The sequence below is a fragment of the Alligator sinensis genome, unplaced genomic scaffold, assembly GCF_000455745.1.
Source record: "Alligator sinensis unplaced genomic scaffold, ASM45574v1 scaffold745_1, whole genome shotgun sequence".
NCBI lineage: Eukaryota > Metazoa > Chordata > Crocodylia > Alligatoridae > Alligator > Alligator sinensis.
In genome coordinates, this window is record NW_005842119.1 from 1987264 (window position 1) to 1994846 (window position 7583).

Consider the following 7583-nt stretch of genomic DNA (forward strand, 5'->3'; position numbering starts at 1 on the left):
GAGGGGGAAGAAAAGAAGGAGCAGCTGGCAGTGAAAAGGATGGAACTGGAGGCCCAGCGCAAAGAGAAAAAGCTTGGATGGTGGCAGCGGGAACCCCAGGCTAGCGGGTGTGCTCCAGGGAAGGGGTCAGCCGGACGTGAGGCACCCCAAGGGAGGCACTTGGAGCCTGGAAGGTGGTCGGGTGCAGGGAGGTGGGCGGCTCAATGCAGGAGCGCCGCCTACTGGCCAGCCACACGTGGTGGCAGCAGTGGGATCCGAATACCCTGCTGTATTTGAGGCATAATTTGGGAAAAGGAATAGAGTCACTGAAATCCCTTGAGCAAACGATTTCCAATTTGGCATCAGGTTGACTGGATAGGGTAGAGAGTCAGGATGGCGGACGAGTATGTCTGGATGACTGTGCCCAAACTGAAAGAACTGGCAAAAGAGAGAGGCCTTCACGCGACGGGAAAGCTAAAGAAGGATGAGCTGATTAAACTCTTGTGTACCGGCGAGTCAGGAACAGCGTCAGCTTCACGCTCGTCAAGTCCTGAGCTTGACCCAGGACCACACTCCCGCTCATCAAGCCCGGAGGCTGCCGGGAGCTCACCCTCCGCGCGGGGGCGGCAGAGACTCCATGAGATAGAGCTGAAAAGGATGGAGTGGGAAGAAAAGAAGGAACAACGAAAGCTGGAGAAGGAGCAGCTGGCAGTGAAAAGGATGGAGCTGGAGGCCCAGCGTGAGAGAGAGCAGCTGGCAATGAAAAGGATGGAGCTGGAGGCCCAGCAGGAGGAGAAACAACAACAGCTGGAAGAGAGGAGGATGGAGAGGGAAGCCCGGTTGGAGGCCCAAAAGATGGAGCTCAAGCAGAAAAAGCTGGAGGCTCAGCTCCGTCTGCAGACCATTGGGGGAAACGCGAACACTCTGCAAGCGTCCGGGGAACAGCTCAAACTGGACGTCTCTGCCTTCGCTCGCTACTGAGAGGGAGACGATCCTGCGGTGTTCCTAAGCAACTTTGAAAGACAAGCCCAGCGGTGTAAGGTGCCGGAGGAAAAGATCATGATGTACCTGTTTGTGCTGGTAGAGGGCGACATGGCTGTGGTCCTGAACAGCCTGCCCTCAGACGCAGCTGATGACTATAATGCCTTCAAAGCTGCTGTGTCTAAAAGGTTCCAGTTAGGACCAGATTATTTTCGGAAAAAATTCCGGAATACGCACCCACAACCCGGAAAGTCATTGACTGATTATGTGGCTCTGTTGGACGACACATACATTAAATGGTTAACTGAAGCCAAGGTTGACACTTTAGATAAGTCACGCTATCTCATGGTGCTGGAACAATTCTATTTTTGGTGTCTGAGAGAGGTTAAGACCTTGGTCAGGGACAGGGACCCCAAAAATGCTTACGAGGCCGCAGAAATTGCAGACCGACTGTTGCTAAACCGAGAGAAGCCTCCCTACTCTGGGAAGGAACAAAAAGGTTTCCAAAGAGGGGGGAAGGGAGGCCCAGGTCAAAAAGGGGAAAGAGGGCCACCTCCGGCAGAGCGCAAGACGGCCTCAGATTCGGACAGACCACCCAATTCAGAAAAGAGGGGGTGCTATAACTGTGGGGAGCCGGGCCACATCAAGCCCAACTGCCCAAAGCTAAGCACTAGACCCAGGCCTGCCACACTGCCCTCCCCACAGCATCCCCATGCTGCCATGACAAAGAACCCTCTGCTTACGTGGCAGCAGCAGGAGGCACAACTCCACATTGCTGCCCCCGCTGCTGTATGGTGATGCCCTGGCATAGGGCTCCCAGGGGGACAGCAGGGAGGGAAGCCCTGAGCCCCCAGTGAGCAGCCTGCATCCACCTCTGCCCCATGCACAAATCTGTGGGGCATGTGTCCCCTCATGCACTCCTCCCTGGGAGTGCACACCGTGGCAGGAAACTGCCCCTACTGCCCCCTGGATGAACCACCTGTGGCTCTGTCCCATCCCTGCCCCAGGCCCCATGCACTGCCCTGGCTGGGCAATGCCCTCTGGCCCAGCCCCTGCTCCACTTCCTTTGCCGTGGGGGCCTCAATCTGCCACCTCCACCATAGGCTTACATGCAGGCAGCTGGGGAAGCTGCTCTGCAGTGCTGCCTGGGGATGTACTCCTGGCCACAGACAGCCTGGCTTCTGAAGGATTGGGGCTTTGGCTCCCATAGGTGTCAGGAGTGGAAAGGGAATCACACCACCATGCCCCCATGAATCCACCCATGACAATTATGAAGTCCACCTCAGCCAACAAAGCCATTTGTTTGTGTTCTTTTTTTTCAAACTTCACTCTTTGAAAGTTAAGATGTTACTGAACTCCTGCAATGTGAAAAGGGTTCTGCCATTTTCCCTATGTAGAATGGAGCCATTGAGAAAGTTTCTGTGCCTATTTGCTTCCTTAGTTGAGAGATCTAAACGTGAAGTGATATCACCATAAAGACTGTCCAGGTAGATATTGGAGAGAACTAAGTTTTGTAGGAGACCACCAAGGTGGAACCAATATTTGTAGTCCTACTAGAATGAAGATAGCTCAATAGCATCCTTCCACAATGCTTCTGTAACCAATATCTATGGGGCACTTGACCATGCTCTTTGCAATCACAGAAGCCTCCAGAGCAGATGTTACATTTACTAAGGTACATCAGCCTGTGCTCACCTAGAGCACTGGTGCTCAACCTTGTGGCCCCACAGGCCAAATGAGTGGCACAGGGCTGGTCTGCAGGCTGGATTGGATCCCACATGCCAGAATTGGGCCCACATACCCAGATCAGGCCCCACACAGTTTGGCTGGACCCCACATCCTGGGATTGGGTCCTCTGCTGTCCCTGCATGCTGGGATTGGGCGCTGGGGCCCCGTACCACATCTGCCCAGGCCCATGTGCCAGGATTAAGTTCTGGGGTCCCATGTTGCACCCATCCAGCTCTGCATACCAGGATTCAGCTTCAGGGCCCCGCCCTGCCCAGCTCTGCATGTCAGGATTTGGCTTTGCACCACCTTGTACATCTGATATAGTGTGTAGGGCCAGAAGACATGGTGCTAGGGCTGGATCTGGCTTATGGACCAGGAGTTGAGCACCCCTGACTTAGAAGATTCCAAGACCCACCCCCTGTATGAGGGCTATGGCATTACACCCACAGTGAGGCTTTGCATATAGACACATCAACTGATGTGTTGGGCCACACCCATTCTCCCCCTCCATAGCTGGATGGAGCCAGGCCACATCCTCTCCCTACCACTGCAGTTGCACTGGGGCCAGTCTATGCCATGAAAGAACAGGTCAGGGACTGTTTAGAAAAGTTGGGCATATATAAGTCCATGGGGCTGAAAGGGATGCACCAGAGGGTGCTGAGGGAGTCAGCTGATGTGACTGCAGAGCTATTGGCCATCTTTGAAAAATCATGGCAATCAGGAGAGGCCTGGAATGATTGGAAAAGGGCAAATATAGTGCCCATATTTAAGAAGGTGAAAAAGGAGGATCCAGGGAACTTTATACTGATCAGTCTCACCTCAGTCTCTGGAAAGATCATGGAACAGTCCTCAAGGAATCCATTTCTAAGCAGTTGGAGGAGAAGAAGGTGATTAGGAACATTCAGCATAGATTCGCCAAGGGCAAGTATGAGAAAAACTTAACTGGTGAAGCCGGGAGGCGGTGGGATGCCACCCAAGAGAGCACAGCCGGCGAAAGTGAAACCACGGCAGGCAGAACTGCCATGGCAACACTTCAAAAGGAAAAAAAGTGGACAAGCCGGAGGGAGCCAGGAAAGGTTCCCATGTCAGCCCGGACCCACTTTATTCAAGCTTCCTAGGGCCGATTGGCTGGCCAGTCACCTGGAGCTGGGCCAAAAAGCCCGGAGGAACTCCAACCAGGGGGACCGGAAGTGGAGTCCCCAGTGCAGCAGGAGGAGTGGGAGCACACAGAAGCTCCTTCTGGGAAGCCCTGGTGGGCACCCCAGGAAGGGGTCGCCCCAGGGCCGTATAGACAGCCTCAATTGGAGGCATTGTCCACAGGGCCACCATGGAGGGCTGAGACCTCCAGCAAAGACTGGAGCCTGGCAGAACCCAGCGGAGCAGCAGATCAGCTGCAACCAACAGAGACCCAACTATGACCTCTGAAGTGGGGAAAGGCACCCCAGAGCAGGGTGGTATCAAATGCAGTCATGAGATAGCCAAAGAAAGAGGGCCGCCAGAGATGCCTACAAGGAAAAGCAATGTTGCTACGGTCACCAGACCTGGCAGGTTAGAGCGGGGAGAAATCCCAGAACACCATGCTCGATGATGAATGATTCCATCGTGGTTGGTGGTAGGTGGGGTGTAGGGGAGGTGGAGCCCCATGAAAGAGCCGCAAAGGAAGTGACCCGAAGGGAAGTACCAGGGAAAGGGGGACCAAAACATCATCCTCCCGAGTGAAACAAACCAATCATCAAAGACGTGGCAGGAAAGGCTCCAGTCTCACCCAGAGACTGACTCTTCCGTCCCGAAGAAGTCACGGCCAAGCTCAAGCGGAAGTCGCATGCACGGCGTCCGGTAGATAGACACAAGAGGTTACAGCAAGTCACACCTTACCAACCTGATTGCTTTCTATGATTAGATGACTGGCTCTGTGGATGTAGGGAGACCAGTGGATTTGGTATACCTTGATTTTAGCAAAGGATTTGATATGATCTCCCACAACATTCCTGCAGGCAAGCTAAGGAAGTACGGGCTGAATGAATCGACTGTAAGGTGGATAGAAAACTGGCTGGAGCATCAGCCTTAGAGGGTAGTAAACAATGGCTCAATGTGTTGTTGGCAGCTGGTACCAAGTGGAGTGCCCCAGGGGTTGGTCCTGGGGCTGGTTTTGCTCAATATCTTCATCAGTGACCTGGAAAATGGCAATATCTTCATCAATGACCTGGAAAAGTGCACCCTCAGCAAATTTGCAGATGACACCAAGCTGGAGGGAGGAGTACATATGCTGGAGGGTAGGGCTAGGATTCAGAGAGACCTAGACAAATTGGAGGATGGGGCCAAAAAACATCTCATGAGGTTCAACAAGGACAAGTGCAAAGTCCTGAACTTAGCACAGAACAATCCCATTTCCAGTACAGGCTGGGGGCTGACTGGGCAGTAGCTCTGCAGACAAGGACCTGGTGCTTACATTGAACAATAAGCTGAATAAGAGCCAGCAGTGTGCCCTTGTTGCAAAGAAGGCTAATGGCATCCTGGGCTACATTGGTAGGTGTGTTGCCAGTAGGTCAAGAGAAGTAATTATGTCTGTCTATTCAGCACTGGTGAGGCCACATCTGGAGTACTGCGTTCAGTTTTGGGCCCCTCACTATAGAAAGGATGTGGACAATTTGGAAAGAGCCCAGTGGAGGGCAACAAAAATGATTAGGGAACTGGGGCACATGATTTCTGAGGAGAGGCTGAGGGAACTAGGCTTATTTAGTCTAGAGAAGAAAAGACTAAGTAGGGATTCAGTAGCAGCCTTCAACTACCTGAATGAGGGTTTGAAAGAGGATGCAGCTAGACTGTTCTCAGTAGTGACAGATGACAGAATAAGGAGCAACAGTCTCAAGTTGCATCAAGAGAGGTTTAGATTAGATATTAGGAAGAATGTTCTTACTAGGAGGGTAATTAAAGATTGGAACAGGTTACCCAGAGAGGTGGTGGAATGGAATTTACATCCTTGGAGGGTTTTAAGACCCGGCTAGACAAAGCTGTGGCTGTTATGATCTAGTTATGGATGGACCTGCTATGAGCAGGGGGGTTGTACTAGAAGACCTCCTGGGTTCCCTTCCAAACCTAATTTTCTATGGTTCTATGCCTCCCTTTGCACCTGAATCAGTGTTCAAGCCCCCTCTCTCCTTTCCTCTGTCCTCTGCAGGGCCAGATCAAGCCCCCTCTCCTGTACAGCCATGTTGGGGTCTGTAGTTGGATGGGGCTTGCCATGCCCACCCTCACTGGATCGGGAATGCTGTCTGCATCTGGCCTGCAGACAGACTTGGCACTGGCCATCAACTGAAGAAGTTGATATCAGAAGTACTGAATGCAAAGTTCTCCTTTTTGTGTACCTTCTATTTCAGTTCGAAATAGGTTTAAATGATTTGCATATTGAGAAGTGAAATAAAGGTCTAAGAAAGTGTAAAAGTTTCATTGTAACTAAGGCTTTCCAAGAAGCATGATTTCCATTTCACAAAATGTGTTAATGTTTCAATGTACAATGAAACTAAAACCTGTTGATCATATTTGTGTGTGTGTGTGTGAGAGAGAGAGAGAGAGAGAGAGAGAGAGAAGAAAGCAAATAGAAAAATAAAAATGAACCACAGTATCAACTGATAGTCTTGTTATGGCACTCTCCTTGTTTATGGGGGACCCAACACCAAGTCCTGGTCTGAATTGAGCAGATGGCCTGAACCACTTGGCTTTGGGATATTATGGGGTCTCTAGCTGTCTTTTTCCTTTTGACTAGAAATATCATTCCATTTTGGGCTTGTGAAACCTTCCTGACAACATTTTCATTTTCAAGTTGCAGTTTCAATGAATCCATGTTTTCCAACACATACAGCATCCTCCAAGTTCCTAATAAGCTTGTATTACAAGATCAATTTTGAATAAGGATTTTAGACTCCTGTTTTTAGAACATCAAAAAATCTATAGGGAAGTCCCCACTATTATTTGTGTTTCCTGTTACTCAAATTACAAAAAAATAATTGAATATGTCATAAATTAAGTGCTCGTATATCTTGGTATGCTGTTGAACTACATGTAGGGGCAGGGTTTTTTCCTTGTATAATTTAAGTTCAAAGTTCCTGCTAATTGTTATCTGCATTATTGTTGAACAAAAGCTAAACATCATGTCGCTCAGTTTTCTACAAAATTTAAATCAAGAAAAATACAAAAAAGTTTGAGTAGCTCTTAGAGAAAACAAAAATCATTCGACGAGAAGGGGAAATCTGCAAAATGGAAGTGGAGCTCATAGGGGAGGGGTAAAAGAGGTGGAGTTGCCTGGGTCAGTAGCATAACAAAGTGGGATGATCGGGCACCAGCCTTAAGTGCCAACACTGGGGGTGTATAAAAATAGTAGCAGCCAACAACACAACCACTGAGGTTGTTTCATGCACCGCTATTACCTAGGATGCTCAGGCATCTATTTATGCCTCTGGTCTTGGTTGGAAGCTAGGAAATTGGCTCAGGTTATCCATTTTGCTTCCTGGCATGTACTGGCTTCCTGTAGTTCATGCAACTGTTTATTTAAAACAGTGCTTCTTCATGTTTTGGATGCAAGGTACCCCTCATTACACTGAAGGTACCCCTCCAAAAATGCCAGATATTTACTTTTACTCATTTTTAATTACAGAAAAATAATAGAGTAATTCTTTGGGTGCAACGAACTTAGAAACCACAGAGGTCAGAATGTTTTAGGATCCTCTGGGTTTATCTTGTGAACTTCGTGAAACACCTAAAAGTGGTATTATTGTGCAAAATTCTTTAAAGGATCTCATGGCACCCCAGAGTACCTTGGTTAAGAATAGCTGATTTAAACTTTTTTTAAAGAGTTTTGGGCATCTTGCCATTAAATCCAAGTCAAAGATCTGCCCAAG

The 7583-nt window shown here is 49.4% G+C and overlaps 1 long non-coding RNA gene across 1 annotated transcript in view; it reads left to right on the forward strand.

The window, feature by feature from the left end:
• The window catches only part of LOC102372394, a 12299-nt gene extending 6368 nt beyond the window's left edge, over nt 1–5931 (forward strand). The window contains exon 4 of the long non-coding RNA XR_323969.2: nt 5867–5931. This is a non-coding gene — a long non-coding RNA (uncharacterized LOC102372394). The remainder of the gene's footprint in view (nt 1–5866) is intronic.
• Nucleotides 5932–7583: the final 1652 nt, after the last annotated feature.